The sequence below is a fragment of the Sorex fumeus genome, unplaced genomic scaffold (assembly GCF_029834395.1).
Source record: "Sorex fumeus unplaced genomic scaffold, SorFum_2.1 ptg000035l, whole genome shotgun sequence".
Lineage (NCBI taxonomy): Eukaryota > Metazoa > Chordata > Mammalia > Eulipotyphla > Soricidae > Sorex > Sorex fumeus.
Window position 1 is genome coordinate 36,085,900 of NW_026606092.1, and position 25,362 is coordinate 36,111,261.

The 25,362-nt window shown below is 36.4% G+C and overlaps 1 protein-coding gene and 1 pseudogene across 2 annotated transcripts in view; one reads left to right on the forward strand and one right to left on the reverse strand.

The window, feature by feature from the left end:
• The window catches only part of DPP10 (dipeptidyl peptidase like 10), a 671,828-nt gene that overhangs the window by 149,724 nt on the left and 496,742 nt on the right, over positions 1-25,362 (forward strand). The window lies entirely within an intron of this gene.
• Positions 15,307-16,476, reverse strand: LOC130026830 (ubiquitin-conjugating enzyme E2 L3-like; annotated as a pseudogene).

Sequence of the window (25,362 nt, forward strand, 5' to 3'; positions counted from 1 at the left end):
ACAAGGTAGGTGAGTGAATGGGAAGAAAACATTTTGAGACTTCAGGCACACCATTGAGTGCGTTCAAAGAGTTTAAATCACAGTAATATTGGTGGGTGTGCAGACATACATCGACTGAAATTTTGAACTATGAAGATCAGATGCTTCTGATTTTTAAGAGCGTCGTTTGTAATAAGTATATGTGTGTTCACCAAATTCATATCAATGTTTAATTATGTATCACATTCTATACAATGGGAAAAATCAGGCATCAATATGAAATCCTACAGAGTCATATACCAACAGGAGGATTGTGCCATTTTTCAGATTAAGCTTTGTTCTCTCTGCCCAAATATATTATTATTGCTTTGTTTTATTCTTTCTCTTTTTGTTATTTCACTTTGTTTTCTGCTTTAGGGAAAGGAAGCTTATACGTGATCTATGTAGCATTTCTCTTTTGAAGGACTTTTATTAGATTTCGTTTTGGAAGGCTTAACAAAATGAAAAATGATGATAATGCGTGCAGGTGACTTAGGTGAAGTAGTTGCCTCAAGAATGGAGTCTACAGTTTTTCTCTTTTCTCACCTCTGGCAACTGGGAAGTGCCTGGGAGGATTAGAACTGATAAGAATCTACTATGATGGTCTAGGAGCAACTTTGTTGCATGGAACTTGCATATGGGAACATATTTCTATATAACCTCATCTTACAAGTTTTCCAGTTCCTCACATTTCAAATATCTTCTATTTCAAATATCTTCATACCTTCAAACCCTTTTTTTTTTGCTTAAACATTGGCTTCCCCAATTTATATTGTCAAGTGCTGTCTTCCTCTCTCCCTCTCTCTATTAAATAAGGTACTTATTAAAAAGTTTTACTTTTAATGTCACACCCTTACAATTACATGTTTTATGAGGGGAATGAGACTATAATTGGTTTGAGATGAGAATAAAACACAGACCTCAGCCCATATCCGAGGATGCTCGCTGATGTTGCTAATAATTATCTACTTAATGAATGACATTTATCATTTAGACAAAACAGTGACAATTGTGTACCATAACAGTGGACTTAATCCTGATCTATAAGTTCTTGAGCATTGTATGGAAAATTTGCATTTATATCTCAGATGCTTACAAAATTAAAGCTCATTGTACAGTTTAAATAGATGCGTCTGGGTCCCTCTCCAACATTCAGGCATCTCTTTTTCACTGGTGTATAATGCCACTAGTCCTGTCTTTTGAGGCCATGTCCCCAGCATCTAGGCTGGATGCCAGCATCATAGCTCTGTTCCTGTGCAATCTGCACACCTCCAGTATATAAATGCCTGGTCTTATCCTGATGTTGTTTTCTGATCATTATACATGTTTCCTGGTCTGAAATCTGCAGTTGGAACCCTGTCATCTCTGGTCACCTGGAATCTGCAGATCTGTCATCTGTTGCTGTATTCCAATATCTCCCTGTTTCCTTGGGTTTCCTTGTTCTCTGGCAAAAGTCATGTGAACCTGAGTGAGAATTACTTTATTCTACCATTCATCTGGACATAAGTGAGGGGAAACATAAAATATTACTCAGCTAGGGACTCCCTTTTATCTAATTTCTGTCTCCCACCTCTATCCAGACAAGTTTGAAAATGATCCATTAAATTAATAGTTTACTTTCCATCCATCCACTCCTTTCCACTTGCGCTCTAACAATAGACTAGAGACACATGATATTGTTTCTCCTGGAAAATAAATTGTCATTTCCCATCTCTTTATCCTGATCAGGACGATGAGTTGATAGAATTTTTGTTGCTTTCTCTTGAAGAAGGAAAATATGAGCCATGAAGAATAAAAAAAAAATTCTATTTAGATTTCATTCAAGCTAAATGAACCTTTAAAAATGAACTCTTTCCACTGTAAGGGGGTGGTCTATTTTTAACTCCATTAGTAAGGGAACATTCTGAGGACTGCTGCAGATACTGGCTACTGTATTCACAAGACTAGGGAAAAAGAAGACTCTCTTCAGTAGATGAATAGAAACATTGACTGGCTTTGAGGCGAGTAATTGCCTTACTCACCCATACAAACATTTCAGCCAGAGAAATCTTCCTTTAAGCAGAGCACAAATGATGCATGATGCATACTTATGCAGATAAAGTGTAACTTACCTTGGGTTTATTTAATTATTCCTGGTCCATAAGGCCCCAGAAAAATTGCCAGGATAAGATCTTACTGCAAATTGAAATAAAGATCCAAATCTATTTTAATTTTTCTTCAATGAAGAGTGTGAATATATAGTATGTGTGTACTACAATTGATTGCAACCATTACAAAGTAGCAGAAAAGTTAAATATTCTCATTCTTATTATTTCTAATTAAAAGTCACATAGGGACATTGATTCTTTCGTTGGAAATATAATTTGCTAGTACTTTCCTCTTTAAAATATCTATATGGTACTTATTCATATTTTTCAGGGCAAAAGGGATGAAAATAATTTAAAGCATATTTAGTTCCTGTTCTGGCACATTTCATTAATTTCTGCACTTTTATTTTGAAGAAAATGTTGAAAAATTGAAGTCTTAGCTAAAGTGCCTCTTTATGACATTAAATTTCCGTATGTGAAATAGGAATTAGAAATACTCTCCCATGAGCGTGCTATCTTTAAATTTTCAAAAAGTGACTCTACTTTCAGTTCTACAATTTAAAAGGTAGAAATGAAACCTATTAGAGTGAAGTAAGTACTAAATCTACTGTTAATTACATTTTATATTGTAGTTAGAAATAAATGCTCAATAAATGTGAGAGAAAATATATTTTCAGGTATACCAAAAAATATCTTTCTATTTTTATTTTGGGACTAATTCCTCAGATGCTCAGTAGCTTTCTTCTTTAAATAAATGATTTTTTTTTTCTAATCAGCCACGTAGGGAAAATTTACTGTAAAAGAACACTTCTTCTTGAGGAGAGGGATTTCTAAGTCTAATCCAATATTCACAAACCAGGGAAGCTTTTGGCTGGGAAAGGGGAAGTGTAGCAAAAGTGCTACTAGTTAAAATTAGGAGATCTGCACAGTGACAGCATTTACTCCAGATGCTTGGGCAACCACTAAAGGTCAATTGTGTTATAAAAAGCAAATGAATAATGCTGGCTTTGAACTTGGCCTGAAGCTGTAGTACCACTTGGTCTTTTTAAGCAGTCATCCTTGGCCAATGTCTTTACTATTTTCTTAACCTTTGTTTGTATTCCTATTTGATTCCTGGGAAATTGCCATCTGTAACTAACCAATAGAAAAAAGAAGAAATTAAACCTCGCTGGAGAGAGGACAAGAATTTCCCGAGGGATTTTCTTTAGTCTGGGATGACCAGCTTCTCTTTTTTCATAATGGTTTTTGAGTTCTTCCCAATCAAAATCTTCTTTTACATGGAAAGAGTCTTGCAGTTTTAGACTTTTTTTAATGCCTAATACTGGGTACAATGGAGGGCTTCTACAAATCTAGATTCCTATCACATTTATCACCTAAAACGGCTATCTCAAATTCTGTAAAAATACGGTCTTCCCTTTTTTTTTCTTCTGTTTTGTTTTGAGGCCACTGATGGCAGTTCTGGGTGCTCAGTGTCTACTCCTGGCCAAGTGCTCCAGTGGTTTGAAGTCACTCCTGGTTATGCGCAGGAAAGTTTGGAGTACCAGGGATCCAAGCCTAGCCTCCTACAAACTAAAGGAGTATTTCAGCCCTAGGGCTATTTCTCTCTATCCCCCACTACCCAACTTTCCATAAGCTGTTTGTTAAATAATGAGTTTTCCTTTCCCTATTTTAACCAATTTTTCCTTTCCCTATTTTAACCAAAATTGGAGTCGAGCATCTTCCACCCAGATCCTCCAAATTCCAGTAGGCGGGGGTCACACCCACCACCTGGCCCCCTGGCGCCGTGTAATCCCATCAGCGGCCAAGACTCAGAGACTATAAAATCCAGATCCCGGAACCGCGCGGCCGCATTCGCGGCCGCGCGACATCTTATTATCTCATTCCTACTTTGGACAAACTTGCAGGCTGTCGAATGTAGCCTGCCCACAGGGCAGAGTCTGGCAAACTCCCCGTGGCCTACCAAATATGCCAAATACCAGTAACAATGATGGGTCTCATTCTCCTAAAGAGCCCTGAATATAATCTCAGGGCTAGGATGAAAGAGACGTTACTGGGGCCTGCTCGAGGCAATCGACGATTAACAGGATGATGAAATGAAATGAAATGAATTTTAACCAATAAAATCATCTGAAGATCTTTCTAATCCTTCCACATTTCTCTCCTAAGTTTGCCCTCTCTTCAACTTTTTCTTTCTTCTACTCAGTATTCATTATCTACCCTCATGTGCCTTGGCAACAGTCTAAAGTAAATCAAACTTAGATATGTTTGTTTTGTGTTTACATACATCTTAAAACTGTTTGAAAGAAATTTAATTTCCTTACTGATTTATAATTACAACAGAATGACTATAAATAGTAGATTTTACAACTTTGAGTTACATGGTTACAAAATGTAAATTCAGGCATCTAAACAGTTTATGACTAGCTTTTGCCTGAAATATTTCTTGGAAAGCTTTTTAATATATTCAGGTTGGTAGCATCATTACTTTTTAATATGTGAACAAAGCAAGACTGTGCTTTATCTAGGAAAATGAAAAGTGGGGATGGTTTGTGGTGGGCTAACTCCCTATGAAAATGCCCCATAGAGTTATTTGGGCATACATTGCTAATTCTGTTTGATTCTAAGAAAACAAAAAATTCATAAGAATGTGTGCCAGTCAGGCTGCCAGGATTACTGTTTTATATCTATCTACAATGAGTTATTTTACAGTAGGTATGAATAATCTTTTTGCCTTATTAGTTTTATTTTACTTTTATATAAAATAAGTTCATATTTTTGGATATAAGAATAAGTAAAAATAATTGAAATTCTGAAAATAACTGTAGGAAAATCTAAAACTCAACAATTACAGTTCATCCTGAATTTTATCTTGTTGGTTGTATTTTCAAATAAGTTCATATTTTTTGGATATAAGAATAAGTAAAATTAATTGAAATCCTGAAAATAACTGTAGGAAAATATAAAACTCAACAATTACATTTCATCCGGAATTTTATCTTGTTGGTTATATTTTCAATTAGTATGATTGCTTGTAGCATATACATAAATCTTTTTTCAGCATTGTGGATAAAATAAGAAATGTATATACCCTGCCCTCAGCAATATTGGTTCCTTAATATCTAGAACTTTTAGGGGATTTTTAGGAAAAAGAAAATATGTTTGTAGCTTATTAAGCTTCTGAAATCAAGATTGAAGATGATTGTCTGACTTGTTAAAATTCTTGCTAGCTATTCAATCCCAGAAATTTAAACTTATTGATCTGATTTCTAGATATCAGACATTCTTCTCTGTTTCTTTAAATCATGTACAGATCACAAAGGTAATGAAATAGCTATACACTCTTGATATATCTTCTTTGTAGACCAGAAATATAGATATTATTTTGCATTCTGTTTTACACATGGCTGAGAAGTTTCTCTCAAATGTAAAGAAACTGGGGCTGGAGCAATAGTATAGCGGGTAGGGTGTTTGCCTTGCACATGGCCAACCTGGGTTCAATTCCCAGTATTTCATATGGTCCCCCGAACACCACCAGGAGTAATTCCTGAGTGCATGAGCCAGGAGGAACCCCTGTGCATTGCCACTTGTGACCCCCCTATAAAAAAAAGAAAGAAATTGTTCATTCTTAGGGTATAAAGCTGAATATAGTGTTTGGGGCAAAGTGATTTTTGAGGCTTCAGTGTATGATGTATTAGGTGGATGTTTCTTCATAAACTCAGAGGAAGATAAACAATGACCATCATGTCAGACACTAATCCTGGTTGAGTTTATAAATTAGATTAGGACAGTTTTATATGTGACAGAGCTAGTAAGTAAATAATTGGAGATTAAAATTCATGGGTACTGAAACCAAATCCACTTAATCATAGTGCATAGGTGTACCAAATGTTCTGTAACTAAACTGACTCATTTAGCAGATCTGATCAGTACCTTTCCAGTTTCACACGGTTCTTAAACCTTTAAGTTTACAGCAATCATCTAGAAAACTCGTTATAATAGCCTTTTTCTAGAAAATCAATATATACATATGTGCTAAAACTGACTAATTGACTAATTTATTTTAAACTAACATAAAATGGATAGAATATTTGAATGATGAAGAAAGTGATATTAAATGTTACCATTAAAGTTAGTGTTTGGGGATATGGTGCCACTGTACTTGTGAGGCGAATGCATCAGCAGCCTGATGGTACGTTCAGATTTTTAGGTAACCCAAAATTGCTGCTGTGTATTTGGCCAGACCCCAACAACTTGGGGCCAAGTTTACCAAGAAAGTAAATGGCCAAAAGTTAGATATGTGGGAGACACACCCACAAATCACCCCTGGCTCAGCTATATAATTGGAGGCATGGCCTCTCTGGTTCCTGATCGAACTGCTTAATGGCCATGATCCCAGAGACTCAGAAAAGAATCTCGGAACCCAGTGGCTTTTGGCAGAAATGTGTCTAGTCCCCGCAGTGGGTAACCCACTCCAGGGGGGAAAGGATACTGTCCCTCTGCCTGCTCCCTCTTAGCGGCTCAGTGACCATCATTCTCCAGAGGCCACTGGACAGTCAGGGTGGGTCTCACAGGATGGGGGAGGAGCCGGCTCTTTCCTCCCTGCTCCAACTAGACCCCGGTTGCCATCCACAAATGGCTTCTCTGGCTCCTAATCCAGCTTCTTAACAGCCATGATCCAAGAGACTCAGAAACAAATCTCAGAACCCAGTGGCTTTTGGCAGAAATGCATCTGGTTCCCACAATAGATTACAGGTGCCGGGCCACCCCAGTTGGGAATAGGTTTCGTGCCTTGGCCTGTTCCCCCTGGCAGCTCCGTGGCTGCCATCCTCCAGAGGCCACTGGACAGTCAGGTTTGGGCCTGCAGTGATGATACACGCGGGACTTCATGGGATGGGGGTGGAGCCGGCCCTTTCCTCTCTGGCTCTTCCCCCCTGCCCCAACGAGACCCCAGGTCACCACCTACAAATGGCCTCCCTGTCTCCTGATCAAGCTGCTTAATGACCATGATTCCAGAGACTCAGGCCAAATCTTGGATCCCAGCAGGTTTTGGCAGAAATCCCTCCAGACTTAATTGTTAAAATTTCAGAATTTCAAAAATCACACGGCCACTGCTGTGGCCGCACAGCATCATGTTATTCATAACCTTTAATAGAAAACAAATTGTCTACAGTGGCCTTTTCAGCAGATCTGAGTGTTGGAGTAAAATCCAAAATGTTGGGTCTGGTGTCGAAATATTGAATGTAATCAAAGTAGAGAGAGTAATATGGAAATCATCTGCCCCACAGGTAGGGGGATGGAGTGGGATGGGGGATGTACTGGGGTTTTTGGTGGTGGAAAATGGGCACTGGTGAAGGGACGGGTGTTTGATCATTGCTTGACTGAGACTTAAACCTGAAAGCTTTGTAACTGCTCTCAGGGTGATTCAATAAATACATTTATAACAAAGAAAAAAAAGTAAGGTGGATTTCATGCCCATTTCAACCAGTCTAATCAGTGGCTAAATAATTAGCAGTACTCCTACATTTAAAAAAAATAAGTATTTACATTTGGGGAAAAATATTAACAAGTATCAATGCTTAATGGAGCTTCACAGATTAGAGATCAATTCTCAGAGAAACTCTAAGAGAACAGAAGTGTCAAAGAAGTTAAAACTTGGGGAAATGTGCTGTCATGAGGCCCTAGAAGAACTTTCCTCGGGGTATTGAGATGATCATACCATAGAAAGCTGATCAGAAATCATGCAAGCTAAAAGAAAATTTTACTTTTTGGAGTATTGTATGAAACTCAACTCATTCCTTCTGCAAAGGAGAGATCAAAATATATGCTATTCTGTCTGTCTGTGTTTATGTTCATTGAAATAGCTTTCTTATTAACATCAGAGTTTTTCATTAGCATAAATTTAGATTATTCTTCAATAGCTGGCATCTGTTTTTGTGTTTTTGCAATTATTCTATTTCACAAGATTAATTTTCTCAGAGGAATTTTAGTATCATCTATCATCAGTTTAATAAAAACGATCTGAATTAGATTTTCTTTTGTCATTTGAGGCATTGTAATTTACAATACTGTTTACAGTAGGATTTCATGCAAATGCTGTTATGTTCCAAAACCACACCAGCCACTAGAGTGTCTGCTTCCATCCACCATTACTCAGTGTTTGGTTGGAATTTTCACAAGATCTTAAAAATTTAAAAAGATGGATCTATTACAAATTGACTTACATACCACATTAAATTTTTCTTGATAGGAATTCAATGATTCTCAAAGGCCTTAGTGATCTATATATCTTCTACTAAAGATAGTATTCCGATCTTTGGATGCCAAATACTTCCGGAGGTATTTAACATAATTGTGCATAACATACTGATATGCACAATTTTGGGAGGGCCTTTCCCACAGTCCTCAAAATCATTTTGTCACTCCAAATGATATTTTGTCAGGCAGTGTGCTGAAAGTTATGTGCTCAAACAGGCAATGTAGTGTTGGTCAGGCTAAGTGTTTTGGGGGCCTCATCCAGGATTATATAACACTTTCATCAGTTTCTTCAGACCTGGATATATATATATTTTAATTTTAGCTAGATATTCATAAGCTAAAACTTACCATTTTACAATTTTAATTTTATTAGTTACATTCATGGTATAATGTAACCATCTCCAAGTCCATATCTAGAAGTTTCTCAAAATGAAACTCTATATCCATTTAAAAACAAAAATAGCTCTTTCTCCCAAACCCTAGAAATCACCATTCTCTTTAACTCCAAGAAATAGCTGTAGGTAATTATAGTAGTCTAGTCATACATTATATGTGCTGGTGACTGTCTGTGTCACTTAGCATAATTTCTCCAAGTTCATTCATTTAATGACATTGGTCACAATTGTCTTCGTCTCAGGGATAAATAACATTCTATTTGAAATATACCACATTTTATTTCGTCATTAACTCCTTGATAAACATTTGGTTTCCTTGTTCATTTCTGCACTTCTGATAATGCTGCTATGGATATGGGTGTCCAAATATCTATTTAAATGCCTGATTTAAATTATTTTGGGCATGCAACAAAGGTAAAACTGCTGAATTGTGTGCTAAAGCTCTTTCATTCTTTTGAGAAACTGTATTTTCCACAGCACTTTGGCCATTATATTCCCACGAATAATGTGCAGAATTCTAGTTTCTCCCCGGCTTTCCCAACACTTACTCTCTGTTTTCATAATAGTCTTCTTAATGTGTGTGAATTGGCCCCTAGTAGTTTTATTTGCACTTTCCTAATGATCAGTAATGTTGAACACGTTTTCACATTTCTTTGGACACGTATGTAATGATAGAGAAATATGTTTTAATATCCTTTGCCTATTTTTTTAGTATTATACTTTCTTAGTCATTTGCAACAATATTTTTATTATAATAATATTTTATTAATTTTGTCTAATGTGTTAAAGTCTGCCTCCCAATGTTTTGGGTTCTTGTTTTCATGGCTTTTCTGTCTTTTCTTCCTTTTATTTTCAAATTTGTGTGGCTCTTTGAAGCTAAAATGAGTATTTTCTAAAGAGTTTATAGTTGAATATGTTTTTCTTAGTCAATTTTACCAGTATGTGTGTATAATAATGATAAACTTAATTCAGTTACTTGTAAACAATTTCTCAGAGAAATGGAGTTCTGATTGCCACTTTATTTATTTTATTTATATTTAATGACTTTTATTCTTTCATCACCTCTCTTACTGCCCTAATAAATGTTTATTTTATTTTTTATGTGATTTGTTTTGGTGCCTTTATCATTTCCATATATGCATATATTTGCAGAATTTTGTAGTTAACATGGAAATGATATGAGGTTTCAAAATTACTATTTTAAACCAATTCCTGCATAATACCAATTGAATAAAAACCCAAACTCCTGTAGTATATTTTTCCTTTTTTTATTGGTATCATAAATTGCATCTTTATATTCTGTGTCTACTAGCATAGTATCATTCTTTATGTCTTCAGTTTTAGATCTTATAGAAGAGTAAAATATAGAGTCAGGAGCCCAAATCACAATAATAACGTCCTCACGTGTATTCTTTTGGGAAAGCTTTGTCTTTTTATATGATTTTAAATCACTGTTAGAATTTTTTGAGGGTCGGGGACGCAGTGCACACAGCACTGCTTAAGGCTTATTGCTGACTCTGGACTCAGGGATCTATTCTAGAGGGTCTCAGGGGACAATATATGGTGCTGGAGATCAAACCTAGATTTGCCATGTGCCAGGCAAGCCCAATATTGCTTTGTTCCCTTCGTTTCAGTAACCCATAATTGGTTTTAAAGCTCAAAAGGTTATTTTGTTTTATTTAGTTCATGTTTATATATGGGCTGGAGTGACAGCACAGCAGGTAGGGCATTTGCCTTGAGCGCGTCCGACCCGGGCGACCCGGGTTCAATTCTTCTGTCCCTCTCAGAGAGCACAGCAAAACCTGGTAAGGTACCCGTGATGCATTCGATATGCCAAACCCAGTAACAACAGGTCTCACAATGGAGACATTACTGGACCCGCTTGACCAAATTGATGAACAACAGGAGGTCAGTGCTGCAGTGTAGTGCTTAGTTTATGTTAGTTTTCTCTATTTACTACATAAAAGTAAAACACACTGTTTTGCTTTTACTATCTGACATTTTTCATTGAGCACATTACCCTCTAGGGATGCCTGAGTCGACCTATACTGTTGCAAGTGGTAGGAATTAACCTTTTTATGTTATAAAGGTTTTATAGCTGAGACTTATTCCAATGCATATATGCTTTATTTTTTTATATCCATCTGTTGTGGGGCACTTAAGTTGTTTCCAAATCTTCAGTATCAGAAAAACGGTGCAGTAAACATGAGTGAGAATAAGAGTGCATATATGACTTTGAATTATCGATCAGTTGATCACTTGATATCTCGTTACTCATTGATTTGCCCAAGCGGGCGCCAGTAACTTCTCCATTCATCCCTGTTGCGTGCTAGCATAGACCAATGGCATCTGCTCCTTCTAGGAATACCAAGAGCCTCAAACCAATTGTTCAGGGTCTTGATGAAGAAGTCTGACCATCTGGTAGGTGGGCAGCCATGTGATCTTTTGACGTCCCATGGAATCCAGTCGGTGATGGCTCTAGTCCAGCAGTCATCTTCAAATCTCATTACGTTTCCAGCCCATCTGATTTCCGATGCCTTGGCAAATGAGACAGCGTCCCTGATTCTTGAGCAGTGACAGAGGTTGGAACTCTGGATTCTTTCTCTCATTCGAGTGAAGTTTCATACTCCAAACATAGCTCTTTCAGTTCCTCTTTGAGAGACATCACCACACACTTAAACACACACACAAGCAACAACAACAAAAACAAAATGAAGGCTGAGTTCCCTAAAACTGTCATTTCATATGTGACTTTTTGCATTCATTCACAATTGTGTGTTAGTTATAGACCCACAATTTATTATGGGTGGTGGGTGTTTACTATGAAAAAGAATATATATATATATATATATATATATATAAATATATATAGTGAAGAAATATATTGCAATTAAATAAAAATATTTTCTAAGAATGCAAGAGTTATTTGATTTGGATTCAAGATTATTTGTGTATGTGTGTATGTGTATATGTGTGTGTGTCGGGGGGGGCAGTATTTTTGGCCACACCCAGTGGTGTTCAGGGCTTACTCCTGACTGTGCACTCAGGGATCACTCCTGGCTGGACTTGGCAAACCATATATGGTGATGGAGATCAAACCTGGGCACGTGGCTAGTGCCCTGTCCACTGTAACATCACTCTGGCCCTGTGCCTCAGTTTCTACTCATCTGTTTGATTTTTATATAAATGTAGTATTCCTAATTTAGAAAGTTCAAATATGTTTGCAGCTATATATGTTTTCATACATGCCTTTGTGATCTTGTCACTTTACTTATATGGATAATATTTGTTTTGTAATATTCTTAGTTGTTTCAAAAGCTTTTTGATATTTTTAACAAACTTACTGAAATAAAAGTCTAAAATAATTTCTGTTTTACTTGGTTACCATAAGTTTATTATCTAAAAATATCTCTGGCACATCCTGTCCTTGCTAGATAGGAAGAAAAATAATTTGGAGGGGAGCTAGAGAGACAATCATAGTGGTAGGCAATATGTCTACCACTGGCATAAGCACACACGACCAGGCTAAGAATAGTTGGGTATGGACCCACATGCCCCAGTGAAGTTTTTTGTGGCTAATGTAAAAAAATCTTAATATTGTTATAACACATCAAATTCCTAATAGTTTAAGAGATTTGCTAGTAGTTTAAGAGAATATTTTCTTAAGTCTGGAGAAATTAAAAGATTTAGACATTCATTTAAATATTACAATTATTATCCTTAGTTTATTCAGATATGGTAGTGCTTTTTTTGTTATGCTGAATCTTACTTTTCTGTTTTCTTCTTGATTTTTTTTCCAATTTAGCTTAAGGATATAAGAGTCATTTGATATAATTTTGCTGTCTTTTGAATATCTCTGAGAGTTAAGGGTTTATAAAATAACATACCAGGACATAGTTTTATTCCTCCATATTTCCCCAGAAATTTTATAGCATAGTTTATAAAAATACATGTAAATGTTCATTTTTAAAATTTTAATATTTCTCCCATGCCACTTAGCACATCAAATAGCATTATTAGCTTAATGATTTTCTTTTCATAAGCAGAGAGATGCATTCATGTGATCATCCTTTTAGAAAAACATCTTTTAGTAACTAAGTCAAAAGGAATTAATTTAAACTTGCAATTGGGGACCTTTTATTTAAAACATCAAAAGGTTTTATAACTTTTACAAAGATTATTAGAAAATTGTACTTAATTATCCATTTGGCCTAAGTGACAAAGATTTCAAAGGCACATTTATAAACACATTGTTACAAATAAAATTTAGTTCCTTCAGAAATAAGTAGACTAAATTTTTACAATAAATATTAAACCTCATTAGAATATAACACATATATTCTTATTTTCCGTGTACATTAGTTACAATGGAGATAAGCTACAAAATCTTATCATGAACAGACTGATAATACAGTGTTTGTCCTTTCAGTAAATGAAGGAAAAGTAAGATACTGCTTCTCATATCTTTTGAGATTAAATCTTTCTTTTTTTAAACCATAATAATCAATTGTAGCTATCTCTGCCACTACTCTGTTTCTTTGCTTCTTTTTTGCAAACTCCTATTACTTTTAATTTTCATTTTAGTTAATCCTAAAACAACTGTCTCACTTTAGGAATTTATCTTCTTCGTCCTTAGTAAAAATCTTAGACCTGCACACACACACACACACACACACACACACACACACACACACACACACATTGGTGTCAGTTATCTTAGTTGTTATTTCTGTTTTTAGTGAGAAACACCAATTTTTTAAGTCAATGCATTTTCCACATTTATTTCTATTTTATTTAATCCCATAAATTATTTGTAATCTATAGAATGTCCACATCACATGAAATTAAACTTTTTGCTGATTTTCAGAAATATTTAAATTGTTTTATTAAATAGAGCTCTTTCATAAATTAAGTATGGCAAATTCCTTCAGAAGTTGAGAAAATAAACAAGCAGGAACTATTTGGTAATGTGAAAAATGCAGACAGACATAAAGAACAAAACTCTCATTTAAAAAAGTTTAGCATTGAATCATGCATATTAAAATTTCATTAGTTTATCTAAATGGTCATGGAAATAATAAGCTCATTAAATGATGTTAATTTGGAGGAACAGGAAATGAGCTTCATCTTCTATTCATAATGATCTTTAGAAGTTATTACCCTAATGGAAAAACTGCCAGAGCTTAAGGCAATGGACATCCCAGTGAATGGGTGTCTTGGAGGGAGGAGGCAGTGATGTTGCTGGTATGAATGAAAGCATCTGAAGATCTTTTTATTTTTTTTTCCTTTCCTCTTTCTCTCTCTTTGATAGCTAATACATGTCCCCACCCCTGCTTCCTGTTGCATAAAATCTTTAAGATGCATTTGAGTTTCAGTATTAGAAAGATTTGAGCTAAAAATCACATAACATGGATCTCACTTTCCCATCATTTTTTATTTCTTTTACACTAATTTTTTACCTGAAAGTTTTAGATGCTGTTACTGTGAGTTCTTTTTCTAAGTGGCCACTTTACTTTTTACAGACCCCAGAGGACATCTGGGAATCCAGAATTGATTTCAAGGAGTATAATATGTGCCAGGGTCTTTGGGGAGACATCAGGCCTCTGGCAAAGGATGCTGGCATTTTGGTTCAGATAAATTGTTTTGTTTTTAAAATAACATCAATTCAACCTGTAGAAATTGAATCCAGAATATTTCATTGGGTCAGTGTAAAAAAAAACAATATTGAATGAAGTAGTAATAAAGAGATGGCATGTCTCTGCTTATAGTTTCCTCTGGTGGTGCAATTGATTCCAATTGCAAGGTAATTTTTCTTTTCTGGGTGAAGGCATGTAATATGAACACTGCCCATCAACACGTGCATTGAATAAATAGATGTCCTTCTCGCTCTCCTTATGAGAATCTTTTCATCACTCCTTTAATCTAGAATGGTAACAATGGCTTTGAGATCCAGTTGCTGTCCAATTACTGGAACCCTAGAGGATCCAGTCACATACTAATGAGAAATGTCTGTATAGCTAATGATCTCACCTGGTAGCAATATAGGAGCTAGAGCAGGCTGAACTAGAAGATTATTGAATTTTTTTTAACTAATCTTTTGAATTGGATACCATTTAATATGGTGCAGACGAAATATGAGAAAGCTATAGCAACTCAATAAATTTCTACCAAGTAGTGCCCCTTTCCAGATGGCGTTGCCCACCTGACACTGTGAGTAAGCATGCCACAAGAAAGAAACATTTGTCTCAGGTAACTGAGGAATTGTGCAGTTCTGTTTAAAGAAAAATTTGTGGTTTCAGACTTTTGATACTATCACTGGATCTTCCCTTAAGGGTCATTTATTTTTAGAACATCTTCAATTTATAATTTTTTCTTTACAGTTTTCCTAGACCACTTTTGATTGAAAAAAAAAAACTGTACAAAGTTGGTAAATGCCACAAGCGGACACCAGGCAGTGGCACATGCCAATTTTCCAGAGTTCTGTTTTGCAGGTGTTTGAATGCCCTGCTCAGGATCTCTGCTCACACTTGCTGAAATCAGTCATGACAGATTTAGTCGATGGGTCACTTTCCTGAATATTTCTTTGTAATCTCTTCAATATTCCTACAACATTTTTTAAGGTCCTTAGAGTATTCAGCAGCTAGGTTACCTCCAAATAAGTGTCAGGTAGAGGGTCGTTCACCAATGCAGTGAGGGCCTGCATTACCTGGTCGGTTTGGGGTGCTGGTTTTCAGTTTTCAGTACTAATTATTTGCAGACAGACCTGCCTCTTGTCATCATGTTTGGGTGTTTGGGTGATAGATCTTTGTTTTAAATGTGATCTTCAGTGGTGTAAATGGGTACTGTGCTGGAAAGTTTATTTTGATTCTAAAGGTCCCCTTCGGGATCCTCAGGAACAATAAGCCCTTGCCAAGTCAATAAATTGGCTTCATCATCCTGCATGTTACAGATGTTTTCCATTCCAGATTTTCAAATTTCTTCAAACTCCATCAGCCTCCTGTTGGCACAGTCTTGGATCTGGTGCTGCTGCTTGCCCAGGAGCCCTTAAAGGTCTTAGAATTTCAGGATGATCTACAGCAATTTCTTAACCCATAGACCATGTGACCCCCCTGTGCATTCCAGCTGGGGGGGCTCAAGTGAAAATTGCATAAATGGGGGCCTATGGCAAAAGACTAAGGAACCAACTGAAAAGACAGGATAATCACAGGAAGAAAACAGTACCGCATGGGGGATCACAGTCATGAAAAGGTTGAGACACACTGCTCCTGGCAGTAACAGCCAGGGAACCTTGGAAAATTATTCGTAACACCTGGGCCACAGTGAATTAGTAAGGTGCAGGAGTATGCATGATTGAGTATGAACTGTATCCCACTTTTCTTGGAGGCAGGAGATATAGGCAGTCTTAGGATTTCAGGGATATATTCTTTGTTTCTACTTGCAAAATCTAAATGGAATAATTTAAAACACAAGGGGGAGAGATTTTTTTTAAATGAGTAAAAGGAAGAAGCATTTCAGATCCTGCTGACCAGTTATTGAAGTCAACCAGGATTTGTAAAATCAAAGGCATCTCAGCAGGGGTTATGGAGTTCTTATCAAGCCAGCTGGGAGGCCTTCAGTTTAAGTTAGGTGGGATGAATGCACTTTTGATACAGATGTTTTCTTTGACTTCAAACTGAAATTAGACATCTGTACTACAGGAAAGAAAATTTACCTTTGGGCATTTGTCATATAGCCATATTTATTCTGTATCTGTTTTGGTGAGGTTTCATTTATAAAAGGATGTTGAATCCTGTAAAAAAAAACTTTCTCGTATCTCTTGATCTATTTTTTCTAAACTTATTATTTCTAAACATCCTTGTGTTGATGAACTATATCATTTTTATTGATTTACAAATGATGAATTATCTTTGCATCCTTGGCATAAATACTACTTGATTATGGTGTAAAATAGTTTTGATGTAGTGTTGAATTCTGTTTCCTAGCATTCTGTTGAGGGTTATTCGTGTCTGGTGATATTGGCTTATAGCTTACCATTTTTGTGTTGTCTTAGTCTAGTTTCTGTATCAGGGTAATATTGGCTTCACTGACTATATCTTGTCTATTGATCTCTTTCACATTTATACACTATATTGACTTCACTGAATACATCTTGTCTATTGATTCCTTTCACATTATATGTTTTGTATTTCCTATCTTTGATTCTTGCTACTTTTTTATTGTTTTTGGGATGTACCCTGCAGCACCTCAGAGCTTACTGCTGGCTCTATGCTCAGGGATCAGGAGACTCTCAGTTCTGATACCATATGTGGATTCAGGGGATTGTACATGAGTCTACTGCGTGTTTGGGTAAGCTTCATCTGCTGTACTATTTCTCCAGTACCAGTTTATATCATTTATTTTTTAAATCTGAAAGTCTATTTTATCTTGATATGAGTACAGCAATTTCTACCCTTGAAAAATACCGACTGGCTTCAAGAACCCCCTCTATCCCCTCCCTTTGATCCTATGTCTTTAATGTGTTTCTTATAAGCCATCTTTAATCCATTTTTGTTTTTTTATCCATCCCTCCACTTGATGCCTTATGTTTGTTAATTCCATCCCTTTAGGGTTCAGCCGATTTTTAATATACATGCTCCCTACAGTCAAGCCTTTTATTTTCCGGTTCTCTTTATTTATCTAATTTTATTTTAACTTATAAAATTGGATTACAGCGTCTCTCAAATCGCTAAGGGAGCTCTAGTTGTTCTAGTAGTAGCAACTTCTTGGGCTTTTAGCAGTCTCGGATGGCCTATATTCCCCCCTTTGGATCTTAAATAATGTTGCAGGATAAAGTATTCTTGACTAGAAGTTTTTAAACTTTCTGTATTTTATGTATGCTCTTTGGCTCTACCTTGACCTGCAGGATTTGTGCTGAGACTTTGATTAAAGTTAGTTGCCCCCCCCCCACCCCCAACCCAAGCTGGCTTCAGTATTCTGTCTTTGTTTTTCAGTCTTGATAGTTTCACTACTACTATGTATCTTGGTTCTTTGAATATAGATATTATGAAGTTCTGTTAACTTCATGAACTTGTATATTCAGTTCCTTGCCAGGTTTGAGACATTTTTCAACAGTTGTTTGAATAATCTTTGTTCTGTTTCCTCTCTCTTTCCCTTCTGGAATATTTCTTAATCCTATGTTGCCTTTCCTAATGGAACAGCATGATTCTCTCTCTGTCTGTCTCTCTCTCTGTTTCTCTGTCTCTTAGTCTCTGTCTCTTTCTCTCTCTCTGTCTCTATGTCTCTCTCTGTTTCTTTCTCTATCTCTGTCTCTGTCTGTCTCTCTCTCTCTTACCCGCTCCCATTTTCTGTTCCTTTTGGCAAGACTCACACCAAACCACATACATTTCCTTGCTCTATTCTACCCCACCCCCCGAAGCAAATATCTATCCCAATTTTTTATAGAAATTCTTTGTAATATATGTAAGTTTCTGCATATTAATTCATGTTATTTTCTCTCTTGCCATATCTACACGCAGGTGGTTATCTTCAAATTCAATGACATTCCTCCATGTCTTCTATTCTGTTTTTATAACTTTCTAGTGCTCTTGTTTATTCAGTTCTTATTATTCTACAACTTTTTGGGTTTTTATTTTATTTTTTTAATTTTTTAAATTTTATTAGTGAGACACCATGAGGTACAGTTGCAGACTTTCACATTTGTGTGCTTGGGTTTCAATAATACAATGATCAAATATCCATCCCTCCACCAGTGCCCATTTCCCACCACTAAAGATCCCAGTATCCCTCCCCCCCCCACCCCCCCCCCCCCATCCCACACTGCCTCTGTGGCAGGGCATTCCCTTTTGTTCTCTCTCTCTCCTTTTGGGTCCTGTGATTTGCAAGAGAGGCATTGAGTGGAAATCATGTTTGGTCTATAGTCTACTTTCATCATGCGTCTCCCATCCTGGGAGGATCCTCCCAACACTCTTTATTTGGTGTTCCCTTTTCTATCTGAGCTCCCTTTTCCCCTAGCATGTGTGGTTGGTCTCCAAGCCGTGGAGAAAACCTCTTGATACTAATCCCGGCCACTCTTGGGTGTAGTCTCCTATTTTGTTACTTTATGTTCCCCAGATGAATGTAATCTTTCTATGTCTATTCCTCTCTTTTTTCTTTCTTTTTTTTTTTTTGCTTTTTGGGTCACGCCTGGAGATGCTCAGGGGTTACTCCTGGCTCTGCACTGAAAATTATTCCTAGTAGTGCTCAGGGGACCATATGGGATGCTGGAATTTGAACCTGGGTTGGCTGCATGCAAGGCAAACGCTCTACCCACTGTGCTATAGCTCCAGCCACAAATCCCTCTCTTTCTGACTCATTTCGCTTAGCATGATACTTTCCATATTGTACCACTTGTATGTAAATTTCATGAATTCATCTTTTCTAACAGCTACATAGTACTCCATTGTGTAGATGTACCAAAGTTTCTTTAACCAGTCATCTGTTCTCGGGCACTCAGGTCTCTTCCAGTTTCTGGCTACTGTAAACAGTGCTGCAATGAACAAACAAGGGCAGATGTTACTTCGACTATACTTTTTTTCCTCTCTGGGATATATTCCCAGGAGTGGTATTGCTGGGTCAAATGGGAGCTCAATTTCTAATTTTTTGAGAATCGTCCATACTGTTTTCCAAAAGGGTTGAACCAGTCGGTATTCCCACCAGCAGTGAAGGAGGGTCCCTTTCTCTCCACATCCGCACCAGCACAGGTTGCTTTTGTTCTTGTGGATGTGGGCCAGTCTCTGGGGTATGAAATGATATCTCATTGTGGTTTTGATCTGCATCTCCCTGATGATTACTGATGTGGAACATTTTCTTTTGTGCCTTTTAGCCATTCGGATTTCTTCTCTGAGAAAGTTTCTGTTCATTTCATCACCCGATTTTTTTTTTATGGGGTTGGATGTTTTCTTCTTGTGGAGTTCAACCAGTACTTTGTATCTCCTTGATATCAACCCCTTGTCAGATGTGTATTCGGCAAATATCCTTTTCCATTCTGTAAACTGTCTTTGTATTTTGGTCACTATTTCTTTAGAGGTGCAGAAGCTTCTTAGTTTAAGATAGTCCTATTTGTCTATCTCTGTTTTCACTTGCTTGGCCAGTGGCATGACATCTTTGAAGATACCATTAGATTCAATATCATGGAGGGTTTTGCCAACATTTTCTTCAATGTTTTAGGTTTTTTTTTAACTTTAGTTTTATATTCTTCTTATGTATATTATTTATGGGTTAATTTTATTATTGTTTTACTGTTTAACTTTGATTTGTTTTTCTGAGTTCTCTTTAAGGTCTTAGCTCTGTAGGACCAACCCTTCAATATTTTGTATATAAGTTTTGTTGTATTTATTTGGTTTACATACCACTTTTAGATCTTGTCCCTATTTCTGATAGATCATTGACCTTAGCCAACAAGAGAGAATAAGATGAAAAAAGTGAAGAAATAAAAGGAGCTTATCAGGTGTACTTCCAGGTAGACCTTATAGGCCTCTGGCAAGGCTGGGGTAGATACTAGTGGATTGGAAGTTCTTGTGGGCAGATAAAGGTAATATAAACAGTGGAACGGATGTGTTTGGTCTGACCTTCTGTTATCTGTAAGGGATGGATGTGATGAGGCAAGGGATGTAGCCTGGTGACTTCCTGTCACCAGATGGATCGTACTGTCTTCTGCTCTGGGGACAGGGAGATCTTTGATTTTAGGGATATTGCTGTCCGCTTGCCTTTTCATCCTGAGCAAATAGTATAATTTCTTTGGACAGCTTTTATTTATTTATATACTTTTTTCTTTTTGGGTCATACCTGGTGATGCTCAGGGGTTATTTCTGTCTCTGTGCCCAAGAATCACTCCTGGCAGTGCTTAAGTGATCATATGGGATTCTGGGAATCAAACCCAGGTCGACTGCATGCAAGTCAAGTGCTCTTCCCACTGAACTATTGCTCTAGCCCTGGAGAGTTTTTAAAAAAGCCTCTGCTAAAAGACACATGAGAAAATGCTCTACATTGATAATCATCAGGTAGTTTCAGATCAAAACAACAATGAGATATAATCTCACACCACAGAGACTGGCCCACATCCAAAAGAACAAAAGCAACCTGTGTTGGCATGGATGTGGCAAGAAAGGGACTCCTCTTCACTGCTGGTGGGAATGCCGACTGGTTCAGCCCTTTTGGACAACAGTATGGACAATTCTCAAAAAAATTAGAAACTGAGCTCCCATTTGACCCAGCTATACCACTCCTGGGAATATATCTTAGAGAGGCAAAAAAGTACAGTCAAAATTACATTTGCACTTCTATGTTCATTGCTGCACTATTCACAATAGCCAAAATCTGGAAAAAACCTGAGTGCCTGAGAACAGATGACAGGTTAAAGAAACTTTGGTACATCTACACAATGGAGTACTATGCAGCTATTAAAAAAGATGAAGTCATGAAATTCACATACAAGTGGTACTACAGGGAAAACATCACGCTAAGTGAAATGAGTCAGAAAGAGAGGGACAGACATAGAAAGATTGCATTCATCTGGGGAACATAAAGTAACAAAATAGGAGACTATCACCCAAGAGTGGCGGAAATTAGTACCAGAAGGTTTACTCCATGGCTTGGAGGCCAACTGCACATGTTAGGGGAAAAGGAAGCTCAGATAAAGAAGGGAGCACCAAGTAAAGGGTGTTGAGGATCCTCCCAGGATGAGAGATGCATGCTGAAAGTAGACTATAGACCAAACATGATTGCCACTCAATGCCTCTTTTGCAAACCACAGCACACAAAAGGAGAAAGAACACAAAAGGGAATGCCCTGCCACAGGGGTGGGGTGAGATAGGGTGGTGGGAGGGATACTGGGAGCAGTGGAGGTGGAGAATGGTCACTGGTGGAGGGATGGGTACTCAATCATTGTATAACTGAAAACCAAGCACAAAAATTTGTAAGTCTACAACTGTACCTCATGGTGTTTCACTAATAAAAGTGGAAAAAAAAAACACGTTATAAATGTGAATGTTGAAAAAAAAGTCTCCCTTTAGTAACTCTGACATTATCATTTTATAGATTTTAGGAGTTTCTTTTGGTTCCTTTGAGTGAACTGTGTTTCTTTTTTGACATGTTGAATATTTTTTATTGAAAATTGACCATTGGAAAATTAGGCACCTCTTCCAGTATTTGGAAGCTGGTGGCGTATGAAGGGAAATGTTCACTCATCAGTCTAGCATGAAAGCTCCAGTTATTCTCAAAATATTGTATCACAATTGTTTTCCTCATACCTCCTTCTGTGTGCAGCTTATCCCTGATAAATCCTCTCTAAATATTCTTATTTTAAAATGTCTTAATTTCTGTATGTGTTTTACTCCTTCTTCTATACGACTCATGTGGCTTTGATGCTCTGTCCATCATCTTTTGTCTTCAGACTCTCCTTGTCTACAATCTCTCTCTGCAGTTTTAATGCACCATGACAAGCATCACTGCTTTTCATGGCTTCTGAGCTGAGAGCCAAACCTTGCTATCATTTCTCTCAAACTGCCAAGTTGGAAAAGGATGAAACACAGTCCTTCAATAGACTCTGAAACAAGCAACCTAATGCTAAGATATTCCACTTTCTTGAATTTAAAGAAAGGAAACAAGGACCAGAGATATAGAAAACCCTTAGGCACTTGCCTTACACATAGCTGACCAGTTCAATTTTGGGTATCACAAATGGTACCCTAGTTATTGCCAGGAATGATCCCTGACTGTAGGAGTAAGACTTGAGCTCAGCTTGGTGTGGCCATTTACAAAAGAAAATAAGAGGAAGAAATGAAAGGGGAGAACTAAAAAGGGAGAGATGAGAAGAAGAGGTGAGAGGAGCGAGTGTGTTTCTGATCTTGTTTGATTATGCCAAGAAAGAAGAGAGCCTAGAAATGTCATTCTTTCTATATCTTGTATGTGTGTGCATATAGTGATACTGCTGATTTCTTCTTACTCTTGTAAATATTTTTATTAATGTCTATTTTTCCCGCTGCCTATGTTCATACCTCTTTTAAATGTACATTGCCATAGCAAAACTACCTCCATTATTTTCATACTCAAGAAGCAGAGTTATTTGAACCTCCTATCATCTTTATCAATACTCTCCTCTTACCTTCTGATTACCTCAGTTTCAAGGCTGAATTTATATGTTTTGAGTATAGGTTTGTAGGGAACTAAGCATTTGCTTAGCTGTAGATTTCTGAGTGGTTTACAAAACTCCCAAGGCTATTTTAGCTAACTAGCTGATTTACTTTTTTACTTTTGGGGGGGGCGGTCATGCCTGGTGGTTCTCAGTGTCCACTGCTGGCTCTATGGCCAGTTCAGGAAACCAAGTGGAGTGATGGGGACCAAACCTGTGTCAATCATGTACAAGGCAAACACCCTACCCTCTGTACTATGTCCAGCATCTATCTTATCTTTTGTAACTGTGAGGAGGTATGGGAACCTGTAGCTTTCTAGCCTCTCATCTTGTTAATTAAGTTACATTAAAAAAATGTTTTCTCATGTACTTAGCTACTGTTTTTGAACTCAGAACATGTTCAGAATGACTGATGCTCAGCCAGACCGCTACATCATAATGCTAGGAACGTAAAACTATCACTACATGATATATTGATATTAGCTGCCATCTTTGTTTTGTTTTCTAATTTAATGGTGATCCATCTAGAATTGTAGGCGACAATTATAATTATTGGGAGTGATAATGTCAATTAAAATTTAGATAATTGCTAGTTATGTTCTAAACAAATTAACGGTGAGCAAATATGCCAAAGCAGGATTTTAAAAAATAAACCAGACAGCAACAAAAGACCCTTGCTTTCCATTTCTAACAAGCTAGTAGGTGACAGTGATACTGATGTCCATAGTTACTTAGCAGCGCAGATTAAGCACAATCTGTTATGCAATGATAATAAAGATATATAGAAAAATTAATACTGAACAATTTGTAACGTGTTAATTTACAAAGCATTTGCTTAGCAGAATTTACTCATCAGAGAAACATCAAAAAGACTCTCTGAATATAATGAGGAATTAAGAAATTATATGCACTATAAGCATGAATTATAAACAATAAGATACGATATATATGACTATCTTCTATTAATATTTATTAATCGATATTTTATATGAAACATGATCCCAATATTAGATAAGTAATTGTAATATTAAATTATTATTCATGTTATAATAAATCCCTATATATTTTCTGGTAAATTTTAATTTGGCATATTAATTTACATTTATTTACTAACATTAAACATTTTTGTCTTTTTGCTATAGTTTTTAGACAGCTATTGAATAATGTAAATTTGAAAATAAATTGGAATTCTTCCTTTAGATATTCTAAAATGGTTGAAACGATAAAGGATTTATTTGTTCTAGAAATAAAATCTATAGCACTGTATCTTTGAAAAGCTCTTGAAAGATTAGTTCAATTTTGCTTATCACTTTATTCCAGGCTTTAAGATTTTCCCATAATGTAAAAGTACAGACTCTTTTTAACTTTGCAAATGCCTGCATGTCCTGTTATACTCACTTTTCACTTGCACACATACACACACACACACACACACACACACACACACACACACAAAACCCTCTATTCCCTTCTAAAGTTACAAACATGGTTAATCACGTGTTACCACTTTATTTTGTAGAAAATGCAGATTTGATGCTTATTATTTTCATGTAATACCAGAGCAATAAGAATCATTGTGTTTAAATGCAATTCCCTGGCTAAAATTGAAAATTCAGCTTTTTGAGTTGCTATTAATATATTCTTATACATATTTCTTATAATGCTGTAAATAGACATGTTATTAAAATACATTTTATTAAAATATACCCACAAACTTATATAAATTCATTGTGCATTACAGTATTTTTTGAATAATTCTTATTAGATAATAATACAAATTACTTATTATTAATAGTGCATATAGCACTGTAGCACAGTGTTTCCACAATTTGTTCTCACAACAAATTGTGAGACTTGTTACTGTTTTTGGTATATCGAATATGCCACGGGGAGCTTGCCAGACTTTGCTGTGCAGGTGAGATACTCTCGGTAGCTTGCTGGGCTCTCTAAGAGGGGCTGAGGAATCGAACCCGGTTCGGCTGCATGCAAGGCAAACTCCTTACCCACTGTTCTATCACTCCAGCCCTTTAATATATAATACATAGTATTAATACTATTAGTACTATGTTTTAATAAATCTCAGTATTTTTCTCCTTGTATCATTATCTCAATTATCACTTTTGTTCTGTTTGAATATGGAGAGTATTACTTATGTGTTTGACATTACGACCTTGGGATTTTCTAAGTGGAAATGAACATAGAATATTATGACACTAAAAGTGTCTCATTTTAGTGTCTTCATTTTACTTGCATTTTAAGATAGATAAATATCTTGGTTAGTTCTCCTCTCTTTTAGTAAGATAAAGAGAGATTAAAAAAAAAAAGTCTGGTTTATTGTTTATGACTTCCTGCAATTTTTTTCTTTGTACTTTAGTAAATTAAAAGTTCATTTTGATTTACGTAAACTCTGTGTTGTGGATATCCTTGTTTTATAATCTGT